The 26,953-nt window shown below is 62.5% G+C and overlaps 3 non-coding genes and 4 pseudogenes across 3 annotated transcripts; all 7 read left to right on the top strand.

The window, feature by feature from the left end:
- The first annotated feature begins 1,698 nt into the window (after positions 1-1,698).
- LOC142861321 (uncharacterized) lies at positions 1,699-1,817 on the top strand (annotated as a pseudogene).
- A 3,894-nt stretch (positions 1,818-5,711) lies between these two features.
- On the top strand, positions 5,712-5,830 carry LOC142861322 (uncharacterized; annotated as a pseudogene).
- A 3,894-nt stretch (positions 5,831-9,724) lies between these two features.
- On the top strand, positions 9,725-9,843 carry LOC142861324 (uncharacterized; annotated as a pseudogene).
- A 3,893-nt stretch (positions 9,844-13,736) lies between these two features.
- LOC142861325 (uncharacterized) lies at positions 13,737-13,855 on the top strand (annotated as a pseudogene).
- Positions 13,856-17,636: 3,781 nt separating this feature from the next.
- Positions 17,637-17,755, top strand: LOC142861406 (5S ribosomal RNA). The gene has a single exon (XR_012912647.1). It is a non-coding gene; the product is annotated as a 5S ribosomal RNA (ribosomal RNA).
- Positions 17,756-21,540: 3,785 nt separating this feature from the next.
- Positions 21,541-21,659, top strand: LOC142861407 (5S ribosomal RNA). Its single transcript, XR_012912648.1, has one exon. It is a non-coding gene; the product is annotated as a 5S ribosomal RNA (ribosomal RNA).
- Positions 21,660-25,451: 3,792 nt separating this feature from the next.
- LOC142861411 (5S ribosomal RNA) lies at positions 25,452-25,570 on the top strand. The gene has a single exon (XR_012912652.1). It is a non-coding gene; the product is annotated as a 5S ribosomal RNA (ribosomal RNA).
- The last annotated feature ends 1,383 nt before the right edge of the window (positions 25,571-26,953 follow it).

The following is a 26,953-nucleotide window of genomic DNA, read 5'->3' on the forward strand; positions in this document are numbered from 1 at the left end:
GGGGTGGCACAGCATGTGGCTTCTTCCACAGGCTGCTTGGCCTGGGCTCCCTGCACCTGGGCCTTTGGAGGACTGGCCCTGTGCTTGCCAACACTTCCTGCAGGGACCCAGAGCTGGGAGGTTGCATCTCTCAGCCCTGGGTCGGGCAGAGCCCCAGCGGGCCATGCCCACAACCTCTCTCAGCACGGGTCCCCCAGAAGGCTCCTTTGGGACCAGGATTCTCTTGCGGGTGACTCTTTAAGGTCTGGCCCCTGGATGGAGGGGCACCAGGAGTAGAGGAGCAGGAAGGGGAAGGGGGTGGCCATGCGAGGGGACACTTTCAGGCCAAGTCCCAGCTTCAGCCTGATCCTCCTGGGAACCCCGGGGTGGACATCACACCTCCTGGTTGCCCCGCTCTGAGACAAGGAGCCGGGCTTCGCATTCCCACAGCAGCCAGTCGTGGGCTGAGGACACCTGGGGCGTTGGGAACTCCCTGGCTTCTCCTTGGTTTAACATCTGGAGCTGCTTGGGAATCGTGCCGCCACACACGCCCGAGTGCAGGTGTCTTCTGCACAGACTGCGGGCCTGGCTCTTCTGAATGCCGCTAGCTCGCCACCCACCCACGGGTGAACCTGGTCAGGGTACTTTCTCTCAGGGGCAGACTGTGATCCGGGCGGGCTACCGGTGTCTCTGTTTGCTCCTTTCTTTCTTCCATTTCGGGAAAGGCTTCCTTACTGGGTGTGGAAATCTCCTATGCCTTTCCTCGCCTATTCTGTCAGCTTTCAAATTCTCTTTCGGTTGCCACCCTCACAGATGGATTAGGAAACTCTTTGCGGTGCACTCATTAGTGAAATGACCTCAATGACGCTGGAATCCAATATCTAATCGCCGATTTTTAGCGAGTCCACACGCCAGGGTGGTTGGGGTCCAATGCAGCCCCGGCCAGGCCCAGGCCCCTTGGACTGGGCCACAGGAGGACACAGAGGGGGGTCCCGGCCCCCACGGTAGCGGTGCGGGCAGTTCTCAAAGGGCTTGGGTGTTTTCCAGAGGGAGGAGATGGAGGGGACTGATTTCTTCAGCGCCCCACAAACCACGCCACCCCACCCCACCCATGGGACACGTCGAGAGAGAGAGAGAGAGAGAGAGAGAGAGAGAGAGAGAGAGAGAGAGAGAGAGAGAGAGACACACGCCCCATACACTCGCTCCCCTCCCCCGTGCGCTGTGCCCCAGCCCTGGCCCGGGGGAATAGGCGGCCGCCGGGCCACAGGGTGGGGGGCGCAGCTGAAAGGGGTTGTGGGGGAGGGCGGCCCCCGGCTGGGGTCAAAGGGCGAGCGCCCCGCCCGCCCGTGCGCAGTCAGCGGCCGCGGCGCGCTGGGGGTGGGGGGCGGGGAGGTGAAGGAGGCCAGGCGAGGAGAGGAGGGGGGCTGGAAGGGCTCCACCTTGGCGGGTCCAGCCGTGGAGGCGCATCTTGTGTGAGTGTGAGTGAGTGAGTGAGTGTGAGTGTGAGTGTGTGTGTATAGAGAGACAGCCCCCAACCCCGGCCCGCCGCTCCCTGCCCGCCCCGCCTGTCACCCCGGTCCCTCGGAGCCCGCCGGACCCGGCCGGCGAACTCAACAGAACTCAACAGGCCCGGCCCGGCGCGGGGCCTGGGGCGGGAGGAGGCGGCGGGGAAGCGCAGAGAGGCTCGGCTTCTTGAGCGGGGCAGGGGCGCCCTCCGCCGTCCACGGCCACACCACCCCGAACGCGCCCGATCCCGTCTGGTCTCGGAAGCTAAGCAGGGTGGGGCCTGGTTAGAACTTGGATGGGAGACCGCCCGGGAATCCCGGGTGCCGTAGGCTTCTTCTTCTTTTTTTTTTTTTTTTTGCCTCTGGTTCTGTCCCGTTTCTGGGAGTGCGGGGGCGGCCCGGGGTGGGGGTGACCCCCACCCTCAGCGCCCGCCGCGGTGCCTGGCGCCCCAGCCCGCACCGTGGGGCCTCCTCTTGTCCCGAGCCGCGACACCGCCGCCACGCGGCAGCATGCGTGGCTTCTGGACTGTCAGGTCTCAGACCAAAGGTCTGCTCTGTGGGAACCGACACACGCTGGAGGAAACCTTGAGAGTCTGAGAGGGGAGGGAGTTCCAGAAGAAGGCCAGGATGTCATTTTGAGGGAGTATGTGACCAGAACTCGTCCCGTTGCTTTTGGGGTTCTATGGGCTACACGTAGGAATCTTTGGTGGTGGCACCTGATGTTGGGGGATCCGGAGTCACACCCAGACCTGCTCCACAGGCCTCCTTTTACTTTTCTCTTCGGATTCATTTTTTTTTTTTTTTTTTTTTTGAGACAGAGTCTCGGTTTGTTGCCCAGGCTAGAGTGAGTGCCGTGGCGTCAGCCTAGCTCACAGCAACTTCAAACTCCTGGGCTCGAGTGATCCTTCTGCCTCAGCCTCCCGGGTAGCTGGGACTGCAGGCATGCGCCACCATGCCCCGCTAATTCTTTATATATATATCAGTTGGCCAATTAATTTCTTTCTATTTATAGTAGAGACGGAGTCTCGCTCTTGCTCAGGCTGGTTTTGAACTCCTGACCTTGAGCAATCCGCCCGCCTCGGCCTCCCAAGAGCTAGGATTACAGGCGTGAGCCACAGCGCCCGGCCGGATTCATTATTTTTAAAAAGTGTCTCTTATCTCTATTATTGCATTTTCTTTCCTCTCTCTTTTCAAGCAGATGATGGGAGTCCAAGTATTAAGGTGACATGTGTTGCCCGTGCCCCCCTCCCACCCCCCCCCGTGTTCTTATTCATTTACCTCTCATGTTGTTCCAGCATATTGTGGGGGCACCAATGTTAAGGTCGGGTGCGTTGCCCTCTCCCAGCCTCCCCCCTCGGGTCAGAGCTTCAAGTGCGCCCATCCCCCAGTCGGTGCGCACCCACCCCATTCCTAATGGATGTGTATGCCCATCCCCTCCCCCCACCCGCCCGACACCCACCCGAAGAAGGTGATTCCTCTGTGTCCACTTAGGTGTCCATCGGTTCGTACCCATTTGCTGGTGAGCGCGAGCACGTGGTGCTCGTGTGTCCATTCTTGGGATACTTGGCTTACTGGAACGGGTTCCAGCTCTGGCCAGGAGAACCACGAGAGGTGCCCCCTCACCGCTGCTCCTCATAGCCGAATAGCACTCCGTGGTGTCCACGCGCCACATTTTATTTACCCACTCGTGGGTCGATGGGCACTCGGGTCGCTTCCAGGTCTTTGCGATTGTGACTTGTGCCCTGACTCTAACCCTAACCCTTACCCAGCCCGTCCCCTCCACGGCCCCTGCCTGACTGACTCCTTCCCGTCCTCTGCCCCTGCCTGACACGCTCCTCCCCGCCCGGGCCGTCACCGTCCTCGGCCCCTGCCTGACGGGGCTCCTCCGTCGCCTGGGCCTTCCAAGGGCTTGGTGTGGACGCTGGTTCCAGGACGCCCTCCCAGGAACCCGGTAGCAGGGCGGCCGCAGCGTCTCGCGCAACCCAACCGTACGCCGGCTGGCCGCCGTCGCTAAGTGGCCTGCGGGGGACGTGCTCCCGCTGTGCCGTGGGGGCCCAGCCTGGTGTCTTCTCTGAGGCCCCGCGGCTGCCGCTCCCCGCAAGGGGATAGCCGCGGAGGTGGGGACCGCCTCCTCATGGGGACGTACACCCAGCTCTCCACGTCGGATTCTGGGGCTCTCTGTCCTGCCAGAAGGCCCAGCTGGCCTGCGGGTCCTTAGAGTGGCAAAAACATCCGAAAACTGAGATTGAGGGTCCGGTGGGTGTCTGCACTTTTGTGCTGGGCACCCCAGGGAGGCCCGGGGGCTGGCTGGACAACGCGGTCTGCTGGGCTGGGGGGGGCGGTTTGGAGGAGCAACTGATGCCCTTTGCACTTTGGGTAGCAAGTGTCTGAGGTGTCTCTGGGCCCTGTGCCATGTGGGGGCGGGGGCGGGGGCGGGGTGGGAGGAGGAGGAGGAGGAGGAGGAGGAGGAGGAGGAGGAGGAGGTGGGAAGGGCCGTGGCCTGCAGTCGTGTTCCCCGGGGTGGCACAGCATGTGGCTTCTTCCACAGGCTGCTTGGCCTGGGCTCCCTGCACCTGGGCCTTTGGAGGACTGGCCCTGTGCTTGCCAACACTTCCTGCAGGGACCCAGAGCTGGGAGGTGGCATCTCTCAGCCCTGGGTCGGGCAGAGCCCCAGCGGGCCATGCCCACAACCTCTCTCAGCACGGGTCCCCCAGAAGGCTCCTTTGGGACCAGGATTCTCTTGCGGGTGACTCTTTAAGGTCTGGCCCCTGGATGGAGGGGCACCAGGAGTAGAGGAGCAGGAAGGGGAAGGGGGTGGCCATGCGAGGGGACACTTTCAGGCCAAGTCCCAGCTTCAGCCTGATCCTCCTGGGAACCCCGGGGTGGACATCACACCTCCTGGTTGCCCCGCTCTGAGACAAGGAGCCGGGCTTCGCATTCCCACAGCAGCCAGTCGTGGGCTGAGGACACCTGGGGCGTTGGGAACTCCCTGGCTTCTCCTTGGTTTAACATCTGGAGCTGCTTGGGAATCGTGCCGCCACACACGCCCGAGTGCAGGTGTCTTCTGCACAGACTGCGGGCCTGGCTCTTCTGAATGCCGCTAGCTCGCCACCCACCCACGGGTGAACCTGGTCAGGGTACTTTCTCTCAGGGGCAGACTGTGATCCGGGCGGGCTACCGGTGTCTCTGTTTGCTCCTTTCTTTCTTCCATTTCGGGAAAGGCTTCCTTACTGGGTGTGGAAATCTCCTATGCCTTTCCTCGCCTATTCTGTCAGCTTTCAAATTCTCTTTCGGTTGCCACCCTCACAGATGGATTAGGAAACTCTTTGCGGTGCACTCATTAGTGAAATGACCTCAATGACGCTGGAATCCAATATCTAATCGCCGATTTTTAGCGAGTCCACACGCCAGGGTGGTTGGGGTCCAATGCAGCCCCGGCCAGGCCCAGGCCCCTTGGACTGGGCCACAGGAGGACACAGAGGGGGGTCCCGGCCCCCACGGTAGCGGTGCGGGCAGTTCTCAAAGGGCTTGGGTGTTTTCCAGAGGGAGGAGATGGAGGGGACTGATTTCTTCAGCGCCCCACAAACCACGCCACCCCACCCCACCCATGGGACACGTCGAGAGAGAGAGAGAGAGAGAGAGAGAGAGAGAGAGAGAGAGAGAGAGAGAGAGAGAGAGAGAGAGAGAGTCACACACGCCCCATACACTCGCTCCCCTCCCCCGTGCGCTGTGCCCCAGCCCTGGCCCGGGGGAATAGGCGGCCGCCGGGCCACAGGGTGGGGGGCGCAGCTGAAAGGGGTTGTGGGGGAGGGCGGCCCCCGGCTGGGGTCAAAGGGCGAGCGCCCCGCCCGCCCGTGCGCAGTCAGCGGCCGCGGCGCGCTGGGGGTGGGGGGCGGGGAGGTGAAGGAGGCCAGGCGAGGAGAGGAGGGGGGCTGGAAGGGCTCCACCTTGGCGGGTCCAGCCGTGGAGGCGCATCTTGTGTGAGTGTGAGTGAGTGAGTGAGTGTGAGTGTGAGTGTGTGTGTATAGAGAGACAGCCCCCAACCCCGGCCCGCCGCTCCCTGCCCGCCCCGCCTGTCACCCCGGTCCCTCGGAGCCCGCCGGACCCGGCCGGCGAACTCAACAGAACTCAACAGGCCCGGCCCGGCGCGGGGCCTGGGGCGGGAGGAGGCGGCGGGGAAGCGCAGAGAGGCTCGGCTTCTTGAGCGGGGCAGGGGCGCCCTCCGCCGTCCACGGCCACACCACCCCGAACGCGCCCGATCCCGTCTGGTCTCGGAAGCTAAGCAGGGTGGGGCCTGGTTAGAACTTGGATGGGAGACCGCCCGGGAATCCCGGGTGCCGTAGGCTTCTTCTTCTTTTTTTTTTTTTTTTTGCCTCTGGTTCTGTCCCGTTTCTGGGAGTGCGGGGGCGGCCCGGGGTGGGGGTGACCCCCACCCTCAGCGCCCGCCGCGGTGCCTGGCGCCCCAGCCCGCACCGTGGGGCCTCCTCTTGTCCCGAGCCGCGACACCGCCGCCACGCGGCAGCATGCGTGGCTTCTGGACTGTCAGGTCTCAGACCAAAGGTCTGCTCTGTGGGAACCGACACACGCTGGAGGAAACCTTGAGAGTCTGAGAGGGGAGGGAGTTCCAGAAGAAGGCCAGGATGTCATTTTGAGGGAGTATGTGACCAGAACTCGTCCCGTTGCTTTTGGGGTTCTATGGGCTACACGTAGGAATCTTTGGTGGTGGCACCTGATGTTGGGGGATCCGGAGTCACACCCAGACCTGCTCCACAGGCCTCCTTTTACTTTTCTCTTCGGATTCATTTTTTTTTTTTTTTTTTTTTTGAGACAGAGTCTCGGTTTGTTGCCCAGGCTAGAGTGAGTGCCGTGGCGTCAGCCTAGCTCACAGCAACTTCAAACTCCTGGGCTCGAGTGATCCTTCTGCCTCAGCCTCCCGGGTAGCTGGGACTGCAGGCATGCGCCACCATGCCCCGCTAATTCTTTATATATATATCAGTTGGCCAATTAATTTCTTTCTATTTATAGTAGAGACGGAGTCTCGCTCTTGCTCAGGCTGGTTTTGAACTCCTGACCTTGAGCAATCCGCCCGCCTCGGCCTCCCAAGAGCTAGGATTACAGGCGTGAGCCACAGCGCCCGGCCGGATTCATTATTTTTAAAAAGTGTCTCTTATCTCTATTATTGCATTTTCTTTCCTCTCTCTTTTCAAGCAGATGATGGGAGTCCAAGTATTAAGGTGACATGTGTTGCCCGTGCCCCCCTCCCACCCCCCCCCGTGTTCTTATTCATTTACCTCTCATGTTGTTCCAGCATATTGTGGGGGCACCAATGTTAAGGTCGGGTGCGTTGCCCTCTCCCAGCCTCCCCCCTCGGGTCAGAGCTTCAAGTGCGCCCATCCCCCAGTCGGTGCGCACCCACCCCATTCCTAATGGATGTGTATGCCCATCCCCTCCCCCCACCCGCCCGACACCCACCCGAAGAAGGTGATTCCTCTGTGTCCACTTAGGTGTCCATCGGTTCGTACCCATTTGCTGGTGAGCGCGAGCACGTGGTGCTCGTGTGTCCATTCTTGGGATACTTGGCTTACTGGAACGGGTTCCAGCTCTGGCCAGGAGAACCACGAGAGGTGCCCCCTCACCGCTGCTCCTCATAGCCGAATAGCACTCCGTGGTGTCCACGCGCCACATTTTATTTACCCACTCGTGGGTCGATGGGCACTCGGGTCGCTTCCAGGTCTTTGCGATTGTGACTTGTGCCCTGACTCTAACCCTAACCCTTACCCAGCCCGTCCCCTCCACGGCCCCTGCCTGACTGACTCCTTCCCGTCCTCTGCCCCTGCCTGACACGCTCCTCCCCGCCCGGGCCGTCACCGTCCTCGGCCCCTGCCTGACGGGGCTCCTCCGTCGCCTGGGCCTTCCAAGGGCTTGGTGTGGACGCTGGTTCCAGGACGCCCTCCCAGGAACCCGGTAGCAGGGCGGCCGCAGCGTCTCGCGCAACCCAACCGTACGCCGGCTGGCCGCCGTCGCTAAGTGGCCTGCGGGGGACGTGCTCCCGCTGTGCCGTGGGGGCCCAGCCTGGTGTCTTCTCTGAGGCCCCGCGGCTGCCGCTCCCCGCAAGGGGATAGCCGCGGAGGTGGGGACCGCCTCCTCATGGGGACGTACACCCAGCTCTCCACGTCGGATTCTGGGGCTCTCTGTCCTGCCAGAAGGCCCAGCTGGCCTGCGGGTCCTTAGAGTGGCAAAAACATCCGAAAACTGAGATTGAGGGTCCGGTGGGTGTCTGCACTTTTGTGCTGGGCACCCCAGGGAGGCCCGGGGGCTGGCTGGACAACGCGGTCTGCTGGGCTGGGGGGGGCGGTTTGGAGGAGCAACTGATGCCCTTTGCACTTTGGGTAGCAAGTGTCTGAGGTGTCTCTGGGCCCTGTGCCATGTGGGGGCGGGGGCGGGGGCGGGGTGGGAGGAGGAGGAGGAGGAGGAGGAGGAGGAGGAGGAGGAGGAGGTGGGAAGGGCCGTGGCCTGCAGTCGTGTTCCCCGGGGTGGCACAGCATGTGGCTTCTTCCACAGGCTGCTTGGCCTGGGCTCCCTGCACCTGGGCCTTTGGAGGACTGGCCCTGTGCTTGCCAACACTTCCTGCAGGGACCCAGAGCTGGGAGGTGGCATCTCTCAGCCCTGGGTCGGGCAGAGCCCCAGCGGGCCATGCCCACAACCTCTCTCAGCACGGGTCCCCCAGAAGGCTCCTTTGGGACCAGGATTCTCTTGCGGGTGACTCTTTAAGGTCTGGCCCCTGGATGGAGGGGCACCAGGAGTAGAGGAGCAGGAAGGGGAAGGGGGTGGCCATGCGAGGGGACACTTTCAGGCCAAGTCCCAGCTTCAGCCTGATCCTCCTGGGAACCCCGGGGTGGACATCACACCTCCTGGTTGCCCCGCTCTGAGACAAGGAGCCGGGCTTCGCATTCCCACAGCAGCCAGTCGTGGGCTGAGGACACCTGGGGCGTTGGGAACTCCCTGGCTTCTCCTTGGTTTAACATCTGGAGCTGCTTGGGAATCGTGCCGCCACACACGCCCGAGTGCAGGTGTCTTCTGCACAGACTGCGGGCCTGGCTCTTCTGAATGCCGCTAGCTCGCCACCCACCCACGGGTGAACCTGGTCAGGGTACTTTCTCTCAGGGGCAGACTGTGATCCGGGCGGGCTACCGGTGTCTCTGTTTGCTCCTTTCTTTCTTCCATTTCGGGAAAGGCTTCCTTACTGGGTGTGGAAATCTCCTATGCCTTTCCTCGCCTATTCTGTCAGCTTTCAAATTCTCTTTCGGTTGCCACCCTCACAGATGGATTAGGAAACTCTTTGCGGTGCACTCATTAGTGAAATGACCTCAATGACGCTGGAATCCAATATCTAATCGCCGATTTTTAGCGAGTCCACACGCCAGGGTGGTTGGGGTCCAATGCAGCCCCGGCCAGGCCCAGGCCCCTTGGACTGGGCCACAGGAGGACACAGAGGGGGGTCCCGGCCCCCACGGTAGCGGTGCGGGCAGTTCTCAAAGGGCTTGGGTGTTTTCCAGAGGGAGGAGATGGAGGGGACTGATTTCTTCAGCGCCCCACAAACCACGCCACCCCACCCCACCCATGGGACACGTCGAGAGAGAGAGAGAGAGAGAGAGAGAGAGAGAGAGAGAGAGAGAGAGAGAGAGAGAGAGAGAGAGAGAGTCACACACGCCCCATACACTCGCTCCCCTCCCCCGTGCGCTGTGCCCCAGCCCTGGCCCGGGGGAATAGGCGGCCGCCGGGCCACAGGGTGGGGGGCGCAGCTGAAAGGGGTTGTGGGGGAGGGCGGCCCCCGGCTGGGGTCAAAGGGCGAGCGCCCCGCCCGCCCGTGCGCAGTCAGCGGCCGCGGCGCGCTGGGGGTGGGGGGCGGGGAGGTGAAGGAGGCCAGGCGAGGAGAGGAGGGGGGCTGGAAGGGCTCCACCTTGGCGGGTCCAGCCGTGGAGGCGCATCTTGTGTGAGTGTGAGTGAGTGAGTGAGTGTGAGTGTGAGTGTGTGTGTATAGAGAGACAGCCCCCAACCCCGGCCCGCCGCTCCCTGCCCGCCCCGCCTGTCACCCCGGTCCCTCGGAGCCCGCCGGACCCGGCCGGCGAACTCAACAGAACTCAACAGGCCCGGCCCGGCGCGGGGCCTGGGGCGGGAGGAGGCGGCGGGGAAGCGCAGAGAGGCTCGGCTTCTTGAGCGGGGCAGGGGCGCCCTCCGCCGTCCACGGCCACACCACCCCGAACGCGCCCGATCCCGTCTGGTCTCGGAAGCTAAGCAGGGTGGGGCCTGGTTAGAACTTGGATGGGAGACCGCCCGGGAATCCCGGGTGCCGTAGGCTTCTTCTTCTTTTTTTTTTTTTTTTTGCCTCTGGTTCTGTCCCGTTTCTGGGAGTGCGGGGGCGGCCCGGGGTGGGGGTGACCCCCACCCTCAGCGCCCGCCGCGGTGCCTGGCGCCCCAGCCCGCACCGTGGGGCCTCCTCTTGTCCCGAGCCGCGACACCGCCGCCACGCGGCAGCATGCGTGGCTTCTGGACTGTCAGGTCTCAGACCAAAGGTCTGCTCTGTGGGAACCGACACACGCTGGAGGAAACCTTGAGAGTCTGAGAGGGGAGGGAGTTCCAGAAGAAGGCCAGGATGTCATTTTGAGGGAGTATGTGACCAGAACTCGTCCCGTTGCTTTTGGGGTTCTATGGGCTACACGTAGGAATCTTTGGTGGTGGCACCTGATGTTGGGGGATCCGGAGTCACACCCAGACCTGCTCCACAGGCCTCCTTTTACTTTTCTCTTCGGATTCATTTTTTTTTTTTTTTTTTTGAGACAGAGTCTCGGTTTGTTGCCCAGGCTAGAGTGAGTGCCGTGGCGTCAGCCTAGCTCACAGCAACTTCAAACTCCTGGGCTCGAGTGATCCTTCTGCCTCAGCCTCCCGGGTAGCTGGGACTGCAGGCATGCGCCACCATGCCCCGCTAATTCTTTATATATATATCAGTTGGCCAATTAATTTCTTTCTATTTATAGTAGAGACGGAGTCTCGCTCTTGCTCAGGCTGGTTTTGAACTCCTGACCTTGAGCAATCCGCCCGCCTCGGCCTCCCAAGAGCTAGGATTACAGGCGTGAGCCACAGCGCCCGGCCGGATTCATTATTTTTAAAAAGTGTCTCTTATCTCTATTATTGCATTTTCTTTCCTCTCTCTTTTCAAGCAGATGATGGGAGTCCAAGTATTAAGGTGACATGTGTTGCCCGTGCCCCCCTCCCCCCCCCCCGTGTTCTTATTCATTTACCTCTCATGTTGTTCCAGCATATTGTGGGGGCACCAATGTTAAGGTCGGGTGCGTTGCCCTCTCCCAGCCTCCCCCCTCGGGTCAGAGCTTCAAGTGCGCCCATCCCCCAGTCGGTGCGCACCCACCCCATTCCTAATGGATGTGTATGCCCATCCCCTCCCCCCACCCGCCCGACACCCACCCGAAGAAGGTGATTCCTCTGTGTCCACTTAGGTGTCCATCGGTTCGTACCCATTTGCTGGTGAGCGCGAGCACGTGGTGCTCGTGTGTCCATTCTTGGGATACTTGGCTTACTGGAACGGGTTCCAGCTCTGGCCAGGAGAACCACGAGAGGTGCCCCCTCACCGCTGCTCCTCATAGCCGAATAGCACTCCGTGGTGTCCACGTGCCACATTTTATTTACCCACTCGTGGGTCGATGGGCACTCGGGTCGCTTCCAGGTCTTTGCGATTGTGACTTGTGCCCTGACTCTAACCCTAACCCTTACCCAGCCCGTCCCCTCCACGGCCCCTGCCTGACTGACTCCTTCCCGTCCTCTGCCCCTGCCTGACACGCTCCTCCCCGCCCGGGCCGTCACCGTCCTCGGCCCCTGCCTGACGGGGCTCCTCCGTCGCCTGGGCCTTCCAAGGGCTTGGTGTGGACGCTGGTTCCAGGACGCCCTCCCAGGAACCCGGTAGCAGGGCGGCCGCAGCGTCTCGCGCAACCCAACCGTACGCCGGCTGGCCGCCGTCGCTAAGTGGCCTGCGGGGGACGTGCTCCCGCTGTGCCGTGGGGGCCCAGCCTGGTGTCTTCTCTGAGGCCCCGCGGCTGCCGCTCCCCGCAAGGGGATAGCCGCGGAGGTGGGGACCGCCTCCTCATGGGGACGTACACCCAGCTCTCCACGTCGGATTCTGGGGCTCTCTGTCCTGCCAGAAGGCCCAGCTGGCCTGCGGGTCCTTAGAGTGGCAAAAACATCCGAAAACTGAGATTGAGGGTCCGGTGGGTGTCTGCACTTTTGTGCTGGGCACCCCAGGGAGGCCCGGGGGCTGGCTGGACAACGCGGTCTGCTGGGCTGGGGGGGGCGGTTTGGAGGAGCAACTGATGCCCTTTGCACTTTGGGTAGCAAGTGTCTGAGGTGTCTCTGGGCCCTGTGCCATGTGGGGGCGGGGGCGGGGGCGGGGTGGGAGGAGGAGGAGGAGGAGGAGGAGGAGGAGGAGGAGGAGGAGGTGGGAAGGGCCGTGGCCTGCAGTCGTGTTCCCCGGGGTGGCACAGCATGTGGCTTCTTCCACAGGCTGCTTGGCCTGGGCTCCCTGCACCTGGGCCTTTGGAGGACTGGCCCTGTGCTTGCCAACACTTCCTGCAGGGACCCAGAGCTGGGAGGTGGCATCTCTCAGCCCTGGGTCGGGCAGAGCCCCAGCGGGCCATGCCCACAACCTCTCTCAGCACGGGTCCCCCAGAAGGCTCCTTTGGGACCAGGATTCTCTTGCGGGTGACTCTTTAAGGTCTGGCCCCTGGATGGAGGGGCACCAGGAGTAGAGGAGCAGGAAGGGGAAGGGGGTGGCCATGCGAGGGGACACTTTCAGGCCAAGTCCCAGCTTCAGCCTGATCCTCCTGGGAACCCCGGGGTGGACATCACACCTCCTGGTTGCCCCGCTCTGAGACAAGGAGCCGGGCTTCGCATTCCCACAGCAGCCAGTCGTGGGCTGAGGACACCTGGGGCGTTGGGAACTCCCTGGCTTCTCCTTGGTTTAACATCTGGAGCTGCTTGGGAATCGTGCCGCCACACACGCCCGAGTGCAGGTGTCTTCTGCACAGACTGCGGGCCTGGCTCTTCTGAATGCCGCTAGCTCGCCACCCACCCACGGGTGAACCTGGTCAGGGTACTTTCTCTCAGGGGCAGACTGTGATCCGGGCGGGCTACCGGTGTCTCTGTTTGCTCCTTTCTTTCTTCCATTTCGGGAAAGGCTTCCTTACTGGGTGTGGAAATCTCCTATGCCTTTCCTCGCCTATTCTGTCAGCTTTCAAATTCTCTTTCGGTTGCCACCCTCACAGATGGATTAGGAAACTCTTTGCGGTGCACTCATTAGTGAAATGACCTCAATGACGCTGGAATCCAATATCTAATCGCCGATTTTTAGCGAGTCCACACGCCAGGGTGGTTGGGGTCCAATGCAGCCCCGGCCAGGCCCAGGCCCCTTGGACTGGGCCACAGGAGGACACAGAGGGGGGTCCCGGCCCCCACGGTAGCGGTGCGGGCAGTTCTCAAAGGGCTTGGGTGTTTTCCAGAAGGAGGAGATGGAGGGGACTGATTTCTTCAGCGCCCCACAAACCACGCCACCCCACCCCACCCATGGGACACGTCGAGAGAGAGAGAGAGAGAGAGAGAGAGAGAGAGAGAGAGAGAGAGAGAGAGAGAGAGAGAGAGAGAGAGAGAGTCACACACGCCCCATACACTCGCTCCCCTCCCCCGTGCGCTGTGCCCCAGCCCTGGCCCGGGGGAATAGGCGGCCACCGGGCCACAGGGTGGGGGGCGCAGCTGAAAGGGGTTGTGGGGGAGGGCGGCCCCCGGCTGGGGTCAAAGGGCGAGCGCCCCGCCCGCCCGTGCGCAGTCAGCGGCCGCGGCGCGCTGGGGGTGGGGGGCGGGGAGGTGAAGGAGGCCAGGCGAGGAGAGGAGGGGGGCTGGAAGGGCTCCACCTTGGCGGGTCCAGCCGTGGAGGCGCATCTTGTGTGAGTGTGAGTGAGTGAGTGAGTGTGAGTGTGAGTGTGTGTGTATAGAGAGACAGCCCCCAACCCCGGCCCGCCGCTCCCTGCCCGCCCCGCCTGTCACCCCCGTCCCTCGGAGCCCGCCGGACCCGGCCGGCGAACTCAACAGAACTCAACAGGCCCGGCCCGGCGCGGGGCCTGGGGCGGGAGGAGGCGGCGGGGAAGCGCAGAGAGGCTCGGCTTCTTGAGCGGGGCAGGGGCGCCCTCCGCCGTCCACGGCCACACCACCCCGAACGCGCCCGATCCCGTCTGGTCTCGGAAGCTAAGCAGGGTGGGGCCTGGTTAGAACTTGGATGGGAGACCGCCCGGGAATCCCGGGTGCCGTAGGCTTCTTCTTCTTTTTTTTTTTTTTTTTGCCTCTGGTTCTGTCCCGTTTCTGGGAGTGCGGGGGCGGCCCGGGGTGGGGGTGACCCCCACCCTCAGCGCCCGCCGCGGTGCCTGGCGCCCCAGCCCGCACCGTGGGGCCTCCTCTTGTCCCGAGCCGCGACACCGCCGCCACGCGGCAGCATGCGTGGCTTCTGGACTGTCAGGTCTCAGACCAAAGGTCTGCTCTGTGGGAACCGACACACGCTGGAGGAAACCTTGAGAGTCTGAGAGGGGAGGGAGTTCCAGAAGAAGGCCAGGATGTCATTTTGAGGGAGTATGTGACCAGAACTCGTCCCGTTGCTTTTGGGGTTCTATGGGCTACACGTAGGAATCTTTGGTGGTGGCACCTGATGTTGGGGGATCCGGAGTCACACCCAGACCTGCTCCACAGGCCTCCTTTTACTTTTCTCTTCGGATTCATTATTTTTAAAAAGTGTCTCTTACCTCTAGGATTGCATTTTCTTTTCTCTCTCTTTTCAAGCAGATGATGGGAGTACAAGTATTCAGGTGACATGTGTTGCCCGTGCCGCCCTCCCCCCTGTGTTCTTTTTTTTTTTTTTTTTTTGAGACAGAGTCTCGTTTTGCTGCCCAGGCTAGAGTGAGTGCCATGGCGTCAGCCTAGCTCACAGCAACCTCAATCTCCGGGCTCAAGCAATCCTGCTGCCTCAGCCTCCCGAGTAGTTGGGACTACAGGCATGCACCACCACGCCCGGCTGTGTTTTTCTATATATATTAGTTGGCCAATTAATTTCTTTCTATTTTTAGTAGAGACGGGGTCTCGCTCTTGCTCAGGCTGGTTTCAAACTCCTGACCTGGAGCAATCCGCCCGCCTCGGCCTCCCAGAGAGCTAGGATTACAGGCGTGAGCCACCGCGCCCGGCCCCCCCTGTGTTCTTATTCATGTACCTCTCATGTTGTTCCAGCGTATTGTGGGGGTACCAATGTTAAGGTCGGGTGCCTTGCCCTCTCCAAGCCTCCCCCCTCGGGTCAGAGCTTCAAGTGCGCCCATCCCCCAGTCGGTGCGCACCCACCCCATGCCTAATGGATGTGTATGCCCCTCCCCTCCCCCCACCCGCCCGACACCCACCCGATGAAGGTGATTCCTCTCTGTCCACTTAGGCGTCCATCCGTTCGTACCAATTTGCCGGTGAGCGCGCTCACGTGGTGCTCGTGTGTCCATTCTTGGGATACTTGGCTTACTGGAACGGGTTCCAGCTCTGGCCAGGAGAACACGAGAGGCGCCCTCTCACCGCTGCTCCTCACAGCCGAATGGCAGTCCGTGGTGTCCACGCGCCACATTTTATTGATGCACTCCTGGATGGATGGGCACTCGGGTCGCTTCCACGTCTTTGGGATTGTGAATTGTGCCCTAACTGTCACCCTAACCCTTACCCAGCCCGTCTCCTCTGCCCCTGCCTGACGCACTCCTCCCCGGCCAGGCCCGTCACTGTCCTGGGCCCCCGCCTGACCGGCTCCTCCCCGCCCGGCCTGTCACCGTCCTCTGCCCCTGCCTGACACGCTCCTTCCCGCCCGGCCTCTCACCGTCCTCGGCCCCTGCCTGACCGGCTCCTCCGTCGCCTGGGCCTTCCAAGGGCTTGGTGTGGATGCTGCTTCCAGGAAGCCCTCCAGAAACCCGGCAGCAGGGTGGCCGCAGCAGTCTCCAGCAGCCGTCCCTAAGTCGCGTGAGTGCGGGGGACGTGCCCCCGCTGTGCCGCGGGGGCCCAGCCTGGTGTCTTCCCTGAGGCCCTGCGGCTGCCGGCTGGGCTGCCGCTCCCCGCAAGGGGAGAGCCGCGGAGGTGGGGACCGCCTCCTGATGGGGACGTACACGCAGCTCTCCACGTCGGATTCCGGGGCTCTCTGTCCTGCCCGAAGGCCCAGCTGGCCTGCGGGTCCTTAGAGTGGCAGAAACCTCCGAAAACTGAGACTGAGGGTCCGGTGGGTGTCTGCACTTTTGTGCTGGGCACCCCAGGGAGGCCCGGGGGCTGGCTGGACAACGTGGTCTGCTGGGCGGGGGGGGGGGGGGGGGGGTTGGAGGAGCAACTGATGCCCTTTGCACTTTGGGTAGCAAGAGTCTGAGGTGTCTCTGAGCCCTGTGCCCTGTGGGGGCGGGGCGGGGGGGAGGAGGAGGAGGAGGAGGAGGAGGAGGTGGGAAGGGCCGGGGCCTGCAGTCCTGTTCCCGGGGTGGCACGGCAAGTGGCTTCTTCCACAGGCTGCTTGGCCTGGGCTCCCTGCACCTGGGCCTTTGGAGGACCGGCCCTGTGCTTGCCAACACTTCCTGCAGGGACCCAGAGCTGGGAGGTGGCATCTCTCAGCCCTGGGTCGGGCAGAGCCCCAGCGGGCCATGCCCACAACCTCTCTCAGCACCGGTCCCCCAGAAGGCTCCTTTGGGACCAGGATTCTCTTGCGGTGACTCTTTAAGGTCTGGCCCCTGGATGGAGGGGCACCAGGAGTAGAGGAGCAGGAAGGGGAAGGGGGTGGCCATGCGAGGGGACACTTGGAGGCCAAGTCCCAGCTTCAGCCTGATCCTCCTGGGAACCCCGCTCTGAGACAAGGAGCCGGGCTTCGCATTCCCACAGCAGCCAGTCGTGGGCTGAGGACACCTGGGGCGTTGGGAACTCCCTGGCTTCTCCTTGGTTTAACGTCTAGAGCTGCTTGTGAATCGCGCCGCCACACACACCCGAGCGCAGGTGTCTTCCGCACAGACTGCGGGCCTCGCTCTTCTGAATGCCGCTAGCTCGCCACCCACCCACGGGTGAACCTGGTCAGGGTGCTTTCTCTCAGGGGCAGACTCTTTTCCGGGCGGGCTACCGGTGTCTCTGTTTGCTCGTTTCTTTCTTCCATTTCGGGAAAGTCTTCCTTGCTGGGTGTGGAAATCTCCTATGCCTTCCCTCGCCTATTCTGTCAGCTTTAAAATTCTCTTTCAGTTGCCACCCTCACAGATGGATTAGGAAACTCTTTCCGGTGCACTCATTAGTGAAATGACCTCAAGGAAGCTGGAATCCAATATCTAATGGCCGATTTTTAGCGAGTCCACACGCCAGGGTGGTCGGGGTCCAATGCAGCCCCGGCCAGGCCCAGGCCCCTTGGACTGGGCCACAGGAGGACACGGAGGAGGGTCCCGGCCCCCACGAAGCGGTGCCGGCAGTTCTCCACGGGCTTGGGCGTTTTCCAGAGGTAGGAGATGGAGGGGACTGATTTCTTCAGCGCCCCCCAAACCACGCCACCCCACCCCACCCATGGGACACATCCCCAGAGAGAGACGCCCCATACACTGGCTGTGCCCCAGCCCTGGCCCGGGGGAATAGGCGGCAGCCCACCCACAGGGCGAGGGGGGGGCGCAGCTGAAAGGGGTTGTGGGGGAGGGCGGCCCCTGGCTGGGGTCAAAGGGCGAGCGTCCCGCGCGTGCGCAGTCAGCGGCAGCGACGCGCTGGGGGTGGGCAGCGGGTAGGTGAAGGAGGCCGGGCGAGGAGACGAGGGGGGCTGGGAGGGCTCCACCTTGGCGAGTCCAGCCGTGGAGGCGCATCTTGTGTGAGTGTGAGTGAGTGTGAGTGTGTGTGTGTGTGTAGAGAGAGACAGCCCCCCACCCCGCCCCGCCCCGCCCATCACCCCCGTCCCTGGGAGCCCGCGGGACCCGGCCGGCGAACTCAACCGGCCCGGCCCGGCGCGGGGCCTGGGGCGGGAGGCGGCGGCGGGGAAGCCCAGAGAGGCTCGGCTTCTCGAGCGGGGCAGGGGCGCCCTCCGCCGCCGTCTAGGGCCACACCACCCTGAACGCCCCCGATCTCGTCTGGTCTCGGAAGCTAAGCAGGGTCGGGCCTGGTTAGTACTTGGATGGGAGACCGCCTGGGAATACCGGGTGCCACAGGCTGCTGCTTTTTTTTTTTTTTTTTTTTTTTTTTTTGCCTCTTGTTCTGTCCCCTTTCTGGGAGCGCGGCGGCGGCCCGGGGTGGGGGTCACCCCCACCCTCAGCGCCCGCGCGCGCGGTGCCTGGCGCCCCAGCCCGCACCGTGGGGCCTCCTCTTGTCCCAAGCCGCGACACCGCCGCCACGCGGCAGCATGCGTGGCATCTGGACTGTCAGGTCTCAGACCAAAGGTCTGCTCTGTGGGAACCGACACGCTGGAGGAAACCTGGAGAGTCTGAGAGGGGAGGGAGTTCCAGAAGAAGGCCAGGATGTCATTTTGAGGGAGTATGTGACCAGAACTCGTCCCGTTGCTTTTGGGGTTCTATGGGCTACACGCAGGAATCTTTGGTGGTGGCACCTGATGTTGGGGGATCCGGAGTCACACCCAGACCTGCTCCACAGGCCTCCTTTTACTTTTCTCTTCGGATTCATTATTTTTAAAAAGTGTCTCTTACCTCTAGGATTGCATTTTCTTTTCTCTCTCTTTTCAAGCAGATGATGGGAGTACAAGTATTCAGGTGACATGTGTTGCCCGTGCCGCCCTCCCCCCTGTGTTCTTTTTTTTTTTTTTTTTTTTGAGACAGAGTCTCGTTTTGCTGCCCAGGCTAGAGTGAGTGCCATGGCGTCAGCCTAGCTCACAGCAACCTCAATCTCCGGGCTCAAGCAATCCTGCTGCCTCAGCCTCCCGAGTAGTTGGGACTACAGGCATGCACCACCACGCCCGGCTGTGTTTTTCTATATATATTAGTTGGCCAATTAATTTCTTTCTATTTTTAGTAGAGACGGGGTCTCGCTCTTGCTCAGGCTGGTTTCGAACTCCTGACCTGGAGCAATCCGCCCGCCTCGGCCTCCCAGAGAGCTAGGATTACAGGCGTGAGCCACCGCGCCCGGCCCCCCCTGTGTTCTTATTCATATACCTCTCATGTTGTTCCAGCGTATTGTGGGGGTACCAATGTTAAGGTCGGGTGCCTTGCCCTCTCCAAGCCTCCCCCCTCGGGTCAGAGCTTCAAGTGCGCCCATCCCCCAGTCGGTGCGCACCCACCCCATGCCTAATGGATGTGTATGCCCCTCCCCTCCCCCCACCCGCCCGACACCCACCCGATGAAGGTGATTCCTCTCTGTCCACTTAGGCGTCCATCCGTTCGTACCAATTTGCCGGTGAGCGCGCTCACGTGGTGCTCGTGTGTCCATTCTTGGGATACTTGGCTTACTGGAACGGGTTCCAGCTCTGGCCAGGAGAACACGAGAGGCGCCCTCTCACCGCTGCTCCTCACAGCCGAATGGCACTCCGTGGTGTCCACGCGCCACATTTTATTGATGCACTCCTGGATGGATGGGCACTCGGGTCGCTTCCACGTCTTTGGGATTGTGAATTGTGCCCTAACTGTCACCCTAACCCTTACCCAGCCCGTCTCCTCTGCCCCTGCCTGACGCACTCCTCCCCGGCCAGGCCCGTCACTGTCCTGGGCCCCCGCCTGACCGGCTCCTCCCCGCCCGGCCTGTCACCGTCCTCTGCCCCTGCCTGACACGCTCCTTCCCGCCCGGCCTCTCACCGTCCTCGGCCCCTGCCTGACCGGCTCCTCCGTCGCCTGGGCCTTCCAAGGGCTTGGTGTGGATGCTGCTTCCAGGAAGCCCTCCAGAAACCCGGCAGCAGGGTGGCCGCAGCAGTCTCCAGCAGCCGTCCCTAAGTCGCGTGAGTGCGGGGGACGTGCCCCCGCTGTGCCGCGGGGGCCCAGCCTGGTGTCTTCCCTGAGGCCCTGCGGCTGCCGGCTGGGCTGCCGCTCCCCGCAAGGGGAGAGCCGCGGAGGTGGGGACCGCCTCCTGATGGGGACGTACACGCAGCTCTCCACGTCGGATTCCGGGGCTCTCTGTCCTGCCCGAAGGCCCAGCTGGCCTGCGGGTCCTTAGAGTGGCAAAAACCTCCGAAAACTGAGACTGAGGGTCCGGTGGGTGTCTGCACTTTTGTGCTGGGCACCCCAGGGAGGCCCGGGGGCTGGCTGGACAACGTGGTCTGCTGGGCGGGGGGGGGGAAGTTGGAGGAGCAACTGATGCCCTTTGCACTTTGGGTAGCAAGAGTCTGAGGTGTCTCTGAGCCCTGTGCCCTGTGGGGGCGGGGCGGGGGGGAGGAGGAGGAGGAGGAGGAGGAGGAGGTGGGAAGGGCCGGGGCCTGCAGTCCTGTTCCCGGGGTGGCACGGCAAGTGGCTTCTTCCACAGGCTGCTTGGCCTGGGCTCCCTGCACCTGGGCCTTTGGAGGACCGGCCCTGTGCTTGCCAACACTTCCTGCAGGGACCCAGAGCTGGGAGGTGGCATCTCTCAGCCCTGGGTCGGGCAGAGCCCCAGCGGGCCATGCCCACAACCTCTCTCAGCACCGGTCCCCCAGAAGGCTCCTTTGGGACCAGGATTCTCTTGCGGTGACTCTTTAAGGTCTGGCCCCTGGATGGAGGGGCACCAGGAGTAGAGGAGCAGGAAGGGGAAGGGGGTGGCCATGCGAGGGGACACTTGGAGGCCAAGTCCCAGCTTCAGCCTGATCCTCCTGGGAACCCCGCTCTGAGACAAGGAGCCGGGCTTCGCATTCCCACAGCAGCCAGTCGTGGGCTGAGGACACCTGGGGCGTTGGGAACTCCCTGGCTTCTCCTTGGTTTAACGTCTAGAGCTGCTTGTGAATCGCGCCGCCACACACACCCGAGCGCAGGTGTCTTCCGCACAGACTGCGGGCCTCGCTCTTCTGAATGCCGCTAGCTCGTCACCCACCCACGGGTGAACCTGGTCAGGGTGCTTTCTCTCAGGGGCAGACTCTTTTCCGGGCGGGCTACCGGTGTCTCTGTTTGCTCGTTTCTTTCTTCCATTTCGGGAAAGTCTTCCTTGCTGGGTGTGGAAATCTCCTATGCCTTCCCTCGCCTATTCTGTCAGCTTTAAAATTCTCTTTCAGTTGCCACCCTCACAGATGGATTAGGAAACTCTTTCCGGTGCACTCATTAGTGAAATGACCTCAAGGAAGCTGGAATCCAATATCTAATGGCCGATTTTTAGCGAGTCCACACGCCAGGGTGGTCGGGGTCCAATGCAGCCCCGGCCAGGCCCAGGCCCCTTGGACTGGGCCACAGGAGGACACGGAGGAGGGTCCCGGCCCCCACGAAGCGGTGCCGGCAGTTCTCCACGGGCTTGGGCGTTTTCCAGAGGTAGGAGATGGAGGGGACTGATTTCTTCAGCGCCCCCCAAACCACGCCACCCCACCCCACCCATGGGACACATCCCCAGAGAGAGACGCCCCATACACTGGCTGTGCCCCAGCCCTGGCCCGGGGGAATAGGCGGCAGCCCACCCACAGGGCGAGGGGGGGGCGCAGCTGAAAGGGGTTGTGGGGGAGGGCGGCCCCTGCCTGGGGTCAAAGGGCGAGCGTCCCGCGCGTGCGCAGTCAGCGGCAGCGACGCGCTGGGGGTGGGCAGCGGGTAGGTGAAGGAGGCCGGGCGAGGAGACGAGGGGGGCTGGGAGGGCTCCACCTTGGCGAGTCCAGCCGTGGAGGCGCATCTTGTGTGAGTGTGAGTGAGTGTGAGTGTGTGTGTGTGTGTAGAGAGAGACAGCCCCCCACCCCGCCCCGCCCCGCCCATCACCCCCGTCCCTGGGAGCCCGCGGGACCCGGCCGGCGAACTCAACCGGCCCGGCCCGGCGCGGGGCCTGGGGCGGGAGGCGGCGGCGGGGAAGCCCAGAGAGGCTCGGCTTCTCGAGCGGGGCAGGGGCGCCCTCCGCCGCCGTCTAGGGCCACACCACCCTGAACGCCCCCGATCTCGTCTGGTCTCGGAAGCTAAGCAGGGTCGGGCCTGGTTAGTACTTGGATGGGAGACCGCCTGGGAATACCGGGTGCCACAGGCTGCTGCTTTTTTTTTTTTTTTTTTTTTTTTTTATGCCTCTTGTTCTGTCCCCTTTCTGGGAGCGCGGCGGCGGCCCGGGGTGGGGGTCACCCCCACCCTCAGCGCCCGCGCGCGCGGTGCCTGGCGCCCCAGCCCGCACCGTGGGGCCTCCTCTTGTCCCAAGCCGCGACACCGCCGCCACGCGGCAGCATGCGTGGCATCTGGACTGTCAGGTCTCAGACCAAAGGTCTGCTCTGTGGGAACCGACACGCTGGAGGAAACCTGGAGAGTCTGAGAGGGGAGGGAGTTCCAGAAGAAGGCCAGGATGTCATTTTGAGGGAGTATGTGACCAGAACTCGTCCCGTTGCTTTTGGGGTTCTATGGGCTACACGCAGGAATCTTTGGTGGTGGCACCTGATGTTGGGGGATCCGGAGTCACACCCAGACCTGCTCCACAGGCCTCCTTTTACTTTTCTCTTCGGATTCATTATTTTTAAAAAGTGTCTCTTACCTCTAGGATTGCATTTTCTTTTCTCTCTCTTTTCAAGCAGATGATGGGAGTACAAGTATTCAGGTGACATGTGTTGCCCGTGCCGCCCTCCCCCCTGTGTTCTTTTTTTTTTTTTTTTTTTGAGACAGAGTCTCGTTTTGCTGCCCAGGCTAGAGTGAGTGCCATGGCGTCAGCCTAGCTCACAGCAACCTCAATCTCCGGGCTCAAGCAATCCTGCTGCCTCAGCCTCCCGAGTAGTTGGGACTACAGGCATGCACCACCACGCCCGGCTGTGTTTTTCTATATATATTAGTTGGCCAATTAATTTCTTTCTATTTTTAGTAGAGACGGGGTCTCGCTCTTGCTCAGGCTGGTTTCAAACTCCTGACCTGGAGCAATCCGCCCGCCTCGGCCTCCCAGAGAGCTAGGATTACAGGCGTGAGCCACCGCGCCCGGCCCCCCCTGTGTTCTTATTCATATACCTCTCATGTTGTTCCAGCGTATTGTGGGGGTACCAATGTTAAGGTCGGGTGCCTTGCCCTCTCCAAGCCTCCCCCCTCGGGTCAGAGCTTCAAGTGCGCCCATCCCCCAGTCGGTGCGCACCCACCCCATGCCTAATGGATGTGTATGCCCCTCCCCTCCCCCCACCCGCCCGACACCCACCCGATGAAGGTGATTCCTCTCTGTCCACTTAGGCGTCCATCCGTTCGTACCAATTTGCCGGTGAGCGCGCTCACGTGGTGCTCGTGTGTCCATTCTTGGGATACTTGGCTTACTGGAACGGGTTCCAGCTCTGGCCAGGAGAACACGAGAGGCGCCCTCTCACCGCTGCTCCTCACAGCCGAATGGCACTCCGTGGTGTCCACGCGCCACATTTTATTGATGCACTCCTGGATGGATGGGCACTCGGGTCGCTTCCACGTCTTTGGGATTGTGAATTGTGCCCTAACTGTCACCCTAACCCTTACCCAGCCCGTCTCCTCTGCCCCTGCCTGACGCACTCCTCCCCGGCCAGGCCCGTCACTGTCCTGGGCCCCCGCCTGACCGGCTCCTCCCCGCCCGGCCTGTCACCGTCCTCTGCCCCTGCCTGACACGCTCCTTCCCGCCCGGCCTCTCACCGTCCTCGGCCCCTGCCTGACCGGCTCCTCCGTCGCCTGGGCCTTCCAAGGGCTTGGTGTGGATGCTGCTTCCAGGAAGCCCTCCAGAAACCCGGCAGCAGGGTGGCCGCAGCAGTCTCCAGCAGCCGTCCCTAAGTCGCGTGAGTGCGGGGGACGTGCCCCCGCTGTGCCGCGGGGGCCCAGCCTGGTGTCTTCCCTGAGGCCCTGCGGCTGCCGGCTGGGCTGCCGCTCCCCGCAAGGGGAGAGCCGCGGAGGTGGGGACCGCCTCCTGATGGGGACGTACACGCAGCTCTCCACGTCGGATTCCGGGGCTCTCTGTCCTGCCCGAAGGCCCAGCTGGCCTGCGGGTCCTTAGAGTGGCAAAAACCTCCGAAAACTGAGACTGAGGGTCCGGTGGGTGTCTGCACTTTTGTGCTGGGCACCCCAGGGAGGCCCGGGGGCTGGCTGGACAACGTGGTCTGCTGGGCGGGGGGGGGGGGGGGGGGTTGGAGGAGCAACTGATGCCCTTTGCACTTTGGGTAGCAAGAGTCTGAGGTGTCTCTGAGCCCTGTGCCCTGTGGGGGCGGGGCGGGGGGGAGGAGGAGGAGGAGGAGGAGGAGGAGGTGGTGGGAAGGGCCGGGGCCTGCAGTCCTGTTCCCGGGGTGGCACGGCAAGTGGCTTCTTCCACAGGCTGCTTGGCCTGGGCTCCCTGCACCTGGGCCTTTGGAGGACCGGCCCTGTGCTTGCCAACACTTCCTGCAGGGACCCAGAGCTGGGAGGTGGCATCTCTCAGCCCTGGGTCGGGCAGAGCCCCAGCGGGCCATGCCCACAACCTCTCTCAGCACCGGTCCCCCAGAAGGCTCCTTTGGGACCAGGATTCTCTTGCGGTGACTCTTTAAGGTCTGGCCCCTGGATGGAGGGGCACCAGGAGTAGAGGAGCAGGAAGGGGAAGGGGGTGGCCATGCGAGGGGACACTTGGAGGCCAAGTCCCAGCTTCAGCCTGATCCTCCTGGGAACCCCGCTCTGAGACAAGGAGCCGGGCTTCGCATTCCCACAGCAGCCAGTCGTGGGCTGAGGACACCTGGGGCGTTGGGAACTCCCTGGCTTCTCCTTGGTTTAACATCTAGAGCTGCTTGTGAATCGCGCCGCCACACACACCCGAGCGCAGGTGTCTTCCGCACAGACTGCGGGCCTCGCTCTTCTGAATGCCGCTAGCTCGCCACCCACCCACGGGTGAACCTGGTCAGGGTGCTTTCTCTCAGGGGCAGACTCTTTTCCGGGCGGGCTACCGGTGTCTCTGTTTGCTCGTTTCTTTCTTCCATTTCGGGAAAGTCTTCCTTGCTGGGTGTGGAAATCTCCTATGCCTTCCCTCGCCTATTCTGTCAGCTTTAAAATTCTCTTTCAGTTGCCACCCTCACAGATGGATTAGGAAACTCTTTCCGGTGCACTCATTAGTGAAATGACCTCAAGGAAGCTGGAATCCAATATCTAATGGCCGATTTTTAGCGAGTCCACACGCCAGGGTGGTCGGGGTCCAATGCAGCCCCGGCCAGGCCCAGGCCCCTTGGACTGGGCCACAGGAGGACACGGAGGAGGGTCCCGGCCCCCACGAAGCGGTGCCGGCAGTTCTCCACGGGCTTGGGCGTTTTCCAGAGGTAGGAGATGGAGGGGACTGATTTCTTCAGCGCCCCCCAAACCACGCCACCCCACCCCACCCATGGGACACATCCCCAGAGAGAGACGCCCCATACACTGGCTGTGCCCCAGCCCTGGCCCGGGGGAATAGGCGGCAGCCCACCCACAGGGCGAGGGGGGGGCGCAGCTGAAAGGGGTTGTGGGGGAGGGCGGCCCCTGGCTGGGGTCAAAGGGCGAGCGTCCCGCGCGTGCGCAGTCAGCGGCAGCGACGCGCTGGGGGTGGGCAGCGGGTAGGTGAAGGAGGCCGGGCGAGGAGACGAGGGGGGCTGGGAGGGCTCCACCTTGGCGAGTCCAGCCGTGGAGGCGCATCTTGTGTGAGTGTGAGTGAGTGTGAGTGTGTGTGTGTGTGTAGAGAGAGACAGCCCCCCACCCCGCCCCGCCCCGCCCATCACCCCCGTCCCTGGGAGCCCGCGGGACCCGGCCGGCGAACTCAACCGGCCCGGCCCGGCGCGGGGCCTGGGGCGGGAGGCGGCGGCGGGGAAGCCCAGAGAGGCTCGGCTTCTCGAGCGGGGCAGGGGCGCCCTCCGCCGCCGTCTAGGGCCACACCACCCTGAACGCCCCCGATCTCGTCTGGTCTCGGAAGCTAAGCAGGGTCGGGCCTGGTTAGTACTTGGATGGGAGACCGCCTGGGAATACCGGGTGCCACAGGCTGCTGCTTTTTTTTTTTTTTTTTTTTTTTTTTGCCTCTTGTTCTGTCCCCTTTCTGGGAGCGCGGCGGCGGCCCGGGGTGGGGGTCACCCCCACCCTCAGCGCCCGCGCGCGCGGTGCCTGGCGCCCCAGCCCGCACCGTGGGGCCTCCTCTTGTCCCAAGCCGCGACACCGCCGCCACGCGGCAGCATGCGTGGCATCTGGACTGTCAGGTCTCAGACCAAAGGTCTGCTCTGTGGGAACCGACACGCTGGAGGAAACCTGGAGAGTCTGAGAGGGGAGGGAGTTCCAGAAGAAGGCCAGGATGTCATTTTGAGGGAGTATGTGACCAGAACTCGTCCCGTTGCTTTTGGGGTTCTATGGGCTACACGCAGGAATCTTTGGTGGTGGCACCTGATGTTGGGGGATCCGGAGTCACACCCAGACCTGCTCCACAGGCCTCCTTTTACTTTTCTCTTCGGATTCATTATTTTTAAAAAGTGTCTCTTACCTCTAGGATTGCATTTTCTTTTCTCTCTCTTTTCAAGCAGATGATGGGAGTACAAGTATTCAGGTGACATGTGTTGCCCGTGCCGCCCTCCCCCCTGTGTTCTTTTTTTTTTTTTTTTTTGAGACAGAGTCTCGTTTTGCTGCCCAGGCTAGAGTGAGTGCCATGGCGTCAGCCTAGCTCACAGCAACCTCAATCTCCGGGCTCAAGCAATCCTGCTGCCTCAGCCTCCCGAGTAGTTGGGACTACAGGCATGCACCACCACGCCCGGCTGTGTTTTTCTATATATATTAGTTGGCCAATTAATTTCTTTCTATTTTTAGTAGAGACGGGGTCTCGCTCTTGCTCAGGCTGGTTTCGAACTCCTGACCTGGAGCAATCCGCCCGCCTCGGCCTCCCAGAGAGCTAGGATTACAGGCGTGAGCCACCGCGCCCGGCCCCCCCTGTGTTCTTATTCATATACCTCTCATGTTGTTCCAGCGTATTGTGGGGGTACCAATGTTAAGGTCGGGTGCCTTGCCCTCTCCAAGCCTCCCCCCTCGGGTCAGAGCTTCAAGTGCGCCCATCCCCCAGTCGGTGCGCACCCACCCCATGCCTAATGGATGTGTATGCCCCTCCCCTCCCCCCACCCGCCCGACACCCACCCGATGAAGGTGATTCCTCTCTGTCCACTTAGGCGTCCATCCGTTCGTACCAATTTGCCGGTGAGCGCGCTCACGTGGTGCTCGTGTGTCCATTCTTGGGATACTTGGCTTACTGGAACGGGTTCCAGCTCTGGCCAGGAGAACACGAGAGGCGCCCTCTCACCGCTGCTCCTCACAGCCGAATGGCACTCCGTGGTGTCCACGCGCCACATTTTATTGATGCACTCCTGGATGGATGGGCACTCGGGTCGCTTC

This window comes from Microcebus murinus, chromosome 16, assembly GCF_040939455.1.
Source record: "Microcebus murinus isolate Inina chromosome 16, M.murinus_Inina_mat1.0, whole genome shotgun sequence".
Taxonomy (NCBI): Eukaryota; Metazoa; Chordata; class Mammalia; order Primates; family Cheirogaleidae; genus Microcebus; species Microcebus murinus.